Raw genomic sequence first — 7,721 nt, forward strand, 5'->3', positions numbered from 1 at the left:
TTCATATCATTTTCTCATCAAGGAGATGGCTAGATTACAGAAAGGGTGGATCTATAGTTTAGGAGAGAAGTGTGACCTGAAGGAGATTTGTGAACTTTAAGAACAGACATGATAGTTGCAGGTATGGAATAAAAAGACATCAAATAAGTGAATTTTATACATCAGGCAGAGAAGAGGCTGAAAGATAGAACCCCAAGACATACAAATATTTCATGTCTAGAATGAGGAATTGAGCTCAAGATGGGAGGAAACCTAGAGGGAGAGACTAGGTGATTCTGACCATAAAAAATGGTAAAGCCTAGGTAATATTAATTGAATGCTTATTATATATCAAACACTGTGCTGGGTTATATATAATCATTATCTCAATTGATATAAATGGAAATTAGAACTCAGGGATAAAAAGTAATGTCCCAAGGTGTACATTTACAAGTGTTGAATCTGGGTTTGACCTCAGGAAGTCTGGCTGCAGAGCTTGAATTCTTATAAATTCAGGGTTGGAGAGTTGTCACAAAGGTCATGGGAAAAGAGGAATTCCAGAAGGGAAAGTTTAACTGTGTTAAACAAACTTTGTACATTTTACATTGGATGTAATGATTAGGAAGAGAAGTCATGAGTGAGATCTTGAAAAGAGGCTTTCCATGTAAAGGGCAGGAGGCAAAGTCAGTTTATGGGTCATGGAACAGGTGGAGCAAAGACAATAGCAGATATGATTTTATTGGTGATGCCAGGATCACTTTTTCAGTAATAATAATCCTTTGGGTTTCTGGAATAGCTTTAAGTAGACAAAAAGACCTGACGGGTTTATAGAAATTTGATTTTTTTTAAGATTGTATATTTGCCACATGAAGACTTGTAAGTAAAACTATTATGGTAAATAAGTAGGGCTGCTTATTTAACAACAATAATGATGACACACACTCCCTCTGAGCTCCTGCTATCCATTGAAACCCAATTTATGGGGCTGGTTCTTTTCACCAAAATCAGCAAAGTAGGTCAGTGTTGATGACTCTTCTGCTTATTATCAGATAATAAAAAACATTGTAACTTCTATCCACAAAGGAGTCCCAGTTGCATCATAATTTTGTCATGACAGGGCAATAATTAAAATCTTAAAACTTTGTTTGAAGGTAGTTTCCCCATCCCATGTCTTAGCTGGAACCTGTGCCAAGCTGATTGCATGCAGGGGTAGGAGTAAATCTTTATAAATTGTTTCCCTCTTTCCACTGCCAACACTTTTGCTCTTCCCCATCATCTTGCTAATAGATTTCTGACCAGTGAAAGTGGGAAAGTTTCAGAAATGGAGGAAAAAAATACAACTTTTATTTTGTTGTAATAAAATAAGAAGCAAGAAATATTTTCATTCTAAAAAAGTGAGTAAATTGGGTTTGGTGCTCTCTGAGCCTAAGAGGGGTTTGGAGTTGACTCATTCATCCTTTGATACGTTTTCTGTATTTTTACAAGTCCTTTTCCCCATCATTGGAAACTCTCTAATTCTCTAAATGGACAAGGGTGTTAATGTCATCGGCTGATCAATTACGACTTCTTCCCAAATGTGTAGGTGACAGAAAACGCAATTCTCGTTTTCAAGGTTTCCGAGTTACCTTACCTATCCACGAATGGGAGAAAGAGAATCTTTCATTCCACTTCACTCTCATTCATAGTCTCCTAGTAGCTCATGGGACCAGTCACTTGGGGCATATCTTCATAGGCGCTATTTCAAGTAGCCTCTTTAGTCAGTCTATCTTTATATTTTTCAAGGCAAGAAACAGAATTGAGTCTACTTTGCTTTTCAAGTCTCTGGAACATGAAATAAAAGCACTCAGAATGTGCTTTGAAGCCTTTTTCCAAGGTCCGAGGTGAGATATAGGCTCTCTCAGAGAACTCTCTCTGACCTCTTGGGGATAGTAGCACTTGTAAAATGTCAATGCATGCATGGGTGCTCAGCCACTTCAGTCATGTCTGACTCTTTGTGACCCCGTGGACTATAGCCCACCAGACTCCTCAGTCCCAGGGATTCTCCAGGCAAGAATACTGGAGTGGGTTGCCATTCCCTTCTCCAGGGACCTTCCCGACCCAGGAATCGAACCTGTGTCTCCTGCATTACTGGTGGATTCTTTGCTGCTGAGCCACCAGGGAAGCCCAAAATATCAATGGATTTCCCTATCATATCTCCTTAACTTCTAACTCATCAGCATTTTATACTTTACATGTGGGAAAAGTGTTACAAACTGTGTTAGTTGTTATAAAATCCTGGGTAGTCTTGAACCTCAGTCTGGAATGGGGCCGAGTTCTTAGGATCTTTGCTAAATTGATTGTAAAATGATTCACTTACATGGGTTATTACTTGAAACTGAGAGAAATTTTGTTCTCATCTACATGAAATTCCTCTCCAAAGAAGAAAAGCATGCTGAACAGTTCAGAGTGCTGACCCATGCCTGGAGGTGCTGGTGGTGTTATCTCTGGATGAGTAAATTCAGTTGAGCATTAGTTAAAATAGCAACACAATGAATTAGCACAACTTCCTCATGCAACATAATGATCAATAAAGGAAAGACACAGGTGCCTTAGAGAAAAATTTTAATCTAAGTGCAAATCTTTTATTCATAAGTTTCAAATTAAATCTGCTTAACTTTTGAAAGCTCCATTCAAACATTAATAAATGTTTTTATAACAAAGGGGGGAAATGCCATACTTCTTTTGTAAACTAAAATGCATATGATTTTATATATCCCCAAATTAAAAACATGATCCAAGCACAAACTATATATGAGAAAAAGAATTAGAATGAGTTTATCAAAAGCAGGATTTCTAACTTATGTCCACAATTGCACCTTGTACTTATGAGCAGTACTATTGTCACATATTTATGTTTGTCAAATATAAAGATCATTCTTGCCTAAAGAATTCAATTAGGGTGAAGAATTAAAATAAAGCATTTATGATCATAACTGCTGAACAGCTCTCTGTAAACATCTTTGCTATTAAGCCAAAGTTAAGTGGGGGAAAAAAAAAGAAAAAAAAGCTACTCTTGTTATGAACAATAAATGCTCATAGAGCTAAGTTGAGAATGGTCCAAAGTAACCCAGCAAAGGCCAGCACATTCACAGATATTCTCAAAGTATAAAGTATTATGCTTTGTGGAGAGATAAAATACAACCAGACTCTTTGACTCATGGCACTTGAAACATTTGATTTTATTCTGTGAAGGCAAAGGGCCCTAGTTAAGACCATAGTCAAAATACATGCAAAAGTATTCATGAAGATTTCTCACTGAAAAATAAACACAGAACACTTAAGAAACAAGAAAAAAATTACTAAATACAGCTCCAGTTTGGGAACCAATATAAATTCTGGTTCTCACTTTGAATTGTTTTAGAGATGTGCAGATTAATTTCTTGGGCTCCCTGTGAATCAACAGTATTCTCTTAAATCCACATTAGTATAATGAAATGAAAGCAGGAAATAAAGCGAAATAAAATAAGGTTTCTAACGATTTATAGAATCCTTCCTTCTTCCTTCTCACTGTGTGTGTACTCAGTCATGTCTGATTCTTTGTGACCCCATGGACTGTAGCCCACCATGCTCTCCTATCCATGGAGTTCTCCAGGCAAGAATACTGGAGTGGGTTGCCATTCCTTTCTCCAGGGGATCTTCCTGACCCAGGGATGAAACTTGGGTCTCCTGCATTGCCTGTGGATTCTTTACTGCCTGAGTCACCTATCACAAGGAAAATGCTGGTGATATGTGCCTGAGTGCTAAGTCGCTTCAGGCATGTTTGACTCTTTGTGACCCTATGGACTGTAAGCCATCAAGCTCCTCTGTACATGGGATTCTCCAGGCAGGAATACTGGAGTGAATTGCCATGGGCTCCTCCAAGTAGTGATACAAGGGTATTTATAATAGATTTGAATATGGACTGACTGCATAGTGGTTAATAGTGTGAGTTTGGGAGCCCAAAACACAGTATTCTAATTCTGGATTTTTGATTAATACCTTTAGTTACAGGCTAAAAATGTAGGAAGATGGTAGAAGCTTCTTCCTGCACAGGGAATACTTTCCCAGAGAAGCTCAAAGATGAGGGAGCAGATGGTGTAGTTGAAACCCTAAGGTTGTTTCCTGACACATTCGCCCCTTTGCTCCCATTGTCCCCACACAATGGGGGAGGATCACAGGAGATGATTATCACACCTCCTGACCCTCTCATGGTCAGTTCTGGAATTGACAACATTTACCAGCTGCTCCCCTAGCCCCATCATCTCCCTCCACCCATCAGTAAAATACTTTCATAAACTTGAGTTTAAAGACTTTAAGTATCATACTTCGATCTACTTTTCAAGATCTTTTAACATTTTAACATAAAGCTTCCCTGTCCTTCAAATTAGGTATGTTACTGCCCTACAGAGAATCAAACATCATTGATTCCACTCTTCTCGTTTCTCCCTGCTGTTAATGCTTACCTTGATTTGGAATCTTGTGTGTCCTCCTTCCCTTAAATATCATCTCACATCCTAAAGTTTCGTCTTCTGTAGAAATCTGTTTATAAAATTTCAGAGTGAAATAATAAATATTTTTTAAATGTTAGCAGTGTATCCTAGATACCTTTTGATGTATTTATGTACCTACCTCTAGTATGCTGGAAGCGCTGGACGTAGGAAAGCAAGCAGAAATCTCCTTTCTTCTTTGTTTGTCACTCACTTTGGTACATCATCCCTCCCCTTCCCAGTCCAGTACTGGAACTAATCCCACAGTTTTTCTGACCATTTTCAGATATAAAGAAAGTCTCGTTTCTAGATATCTTTAAAAGTCCAGTCAACCCTAATTAATATTACAATCTGTCTGATCTATTCAGTCCTCTTAGCTCCCGCTCTTCCTGCTGGGTCCCCAAAGCTGGCAGACAGGCCTTTATTATTGTATTATTTTAAGAGGATTCTAACTCAGCTCTCTGTGCCTTTGGCAAAACTTGAAGGCTGTTTTTGCTCTCTTTGCAATGCAATTCCAAGCAGCTCCAGTCAAGTTTAGATTTCAGTTTTTTGAAGAGAACATCCAACACCAAATCCCTTTGCCTTATCAAGGATACTAGTCAAAGAAAAGGTTTAATATGCTCTGACACAATAACAGAACAGATCTGTGGAATTCTATAACTCAACAGATAAAAGCCTGATGTCAGTGTACCTTCTAAGAAGCAAAAAAATCTCTCTGAGGAGTATCTTTCTATATTTCAGGTGAGTTGGGAAAACATAATAAGTAGTATTAGGCGAAATATCAACATGGCATCCATTTCTCAGCTTCCCTCTTGGGACAGAAAATAGAGTGGTATCAATCAATATCATACACTGTGTTCACAGAATGCTGGAATAAAGAACTCTCTCATGATCATCTCATTGATGTAGAGAACACATTGACAAAAGTCAACACCCTTGACAGAAACACTCAACAAACCAGGAAAAGAAGAAAACTGTCTCAAAAGAATAAAGACCTTATATGAAAACCCACAGCTAACATACTCAGTGGTGGAAGACTGAAATCTCTTCCTCTAAAATCAGGAAATGCCTACTAAAAAGAGTTGCAGGGCCCTATTCCAACATGTGTTTGTTAAAGCTTCCCTCCACAGACCAGCAATTCTCATTCGCCTACAGGGTGTCCAAAAATTCAACTCAATTCTGACACTATCTACCCAGAGATAGAATCAGATTCCCCAGATAAAGAGCTCAGTTGAAAAAGTGTGTTTGTGTGTTCAGTCACTCAGTTGTGTCTGACTCTGGCACTTCTGTCCATGGAATTTTCAGGCAAGAATACTGGAGCGGGGTGCCATTTTCTACTCCAGAGGATCTTCACAACCTAGGGATCAAGCCCATGTCTCTTGTGTCTCCTGCATTGGCAGGTAGATTCTTTACCACTGTGCTACCTGGGAAGCACCCCCAGGTGAAGAAGACTCCACTTCAAATGCCGGTCAGTAGTCCTGGACTTCTGACCAACTGGCTATAAATCAGAGGTTCTCATATTCCTTTCCTTGGGTTTGATTAGTTTGCTAAAATGGCTCACAGACTTCAGGAAATCTTGTTTACTTACTAGATTACCAATTTATTATAGAAGGATATTAAAGGATATAAATCAACAGCCAGATGAAGAGATACATACGGAGAGGTTCCAAATGAAAGGGCTTCTGTTTCTATGGAGCTTGAGGCATGACACCTTGACCCTTGGAAGTATTCCTGACATGGCAGCTCTTTGAAAAGGGGACAGAAACTCATCGTTTTGGATTTTCATGGAGGCTTCATTGTATAGCCAAGATTGACTAAATCATTGGCCAATGGTGATGGAGTCAACCTCCTCTACTGTTCCAGGAAATCAGGTGGTTAGGTGGTGAAACTGAAGGTTGTAACCCTCTAATCACATGACTGGTTCTCCTGGCAACAAGCCCCCATCCTCGGATGGGATCCAAAGTCACTTTCCCTGAGCCATTTTTAGGAACCGAGGACTAGATAACAAATATCTTATTACTCTTATCACTCAGGAAAATCCATGGTCAGGGAGATGTGAGCCAGGAATTGTGGATTGAGAGCAAGTATATTTTAAAAATACATATTTGGTTACTTGAATGACCAAATAATGACCAGACATGTGTGTGTGTATCCTAAACATTATAAGAAACCTGCTTTTTCATTTGTCTTCATTGGTACTGAATATCCTAGTCAAAACAATTAGACTAGACAAAGGAATGAACAAATTGGAAAAATGAATACAAATTGGAATACAAGAATTAACATTATTTCTGTTTGTAGCGACATGATTTTCAGTTCAGTTCAGTTGAGTTGCTCAGTTGTGTCTGACTCTTTGCGACCCCATGAATCGCAGCACGCCAGGCCTCCTTGTTCATCACCATCTCCCAGAGTTCACTCAGACTCACGTCCATCGAGTCCGTGATGCCATCCAGCCATCTCATCCTCTGTCGTCCCCTTCTCCTCCCGCCCCCAATCCCTCCCAGCATCAGAGTCTTTTCCAATGAGTCAAGTCTTCGCATGAGGTGGCCAAAGTACTGGAGCTTCAGCTTTAGCATCATTCCTTCCAAAGAAATCCCAGGGTTGATCTCCTTCAGACTGGACTGGTTGGATCTCCTTGCAGTCCAAGGAACTCTCAAGAGTCTTCTCCAAACCACACTTCAAAAGCGTCAATTCTTCGGCGCTCAACCTTCTTCACAATCCAACTCTCACATCCATACATGACTACTGGAAAAACCATAGCCTTGACTAGACGGACCTTAGTCGGCAAAGTAATGTCTCTGCTTTTGAATATGCTATCTAGGTTGGTCATAACTTTTCTTCGAAGGAGTAAGTGTCTTTTAATTTCATGGCTGCAGTCACCATCTGCAGTGATTTTGGAGCCCCCCAAAATAAATCTGACACTGTTTCCACTGTTTCCCCATCTATTTCCCATGAAGTGATGGGACCAGATACCATGATCTTCGTTTTCTGAATGTTGAGCTTTAAGCCAACATTTTCACTCTCCTCTTTCACTTTCATCAAGAGGTTTTTTAGTTCCTCTTCACTTTCTGCCATAAGGGTGGTGTTATCTGCATATCTGAGGTTATTGATATTTCTCCCAGCAATCTTGATTCCAGCTTGTGCTTCTTGCAGCCCAGCGTTTCTCATGATGTACTCATAGAAGTTAAATAAGCAGGGTGACAATATACAGCCTTGATGCACTCCTTTTCCTATTTG

This window comes from Oryx dammah, unplaced genomic scaffold, assembly GCF_014754425.2.
Source record: "Oryx dammah isolate SB20612 unplaced genomic scaffold, SCBI_Odam_1.1 HiC_scaffold_3, whole genome shotgun sequence".
NCBI classification, from domain to species: Eukaryota; Metazoa; Chordata; class Mammalia; order Artiodactyla; family Bovidae; genus Oryx; species Oryx dammah.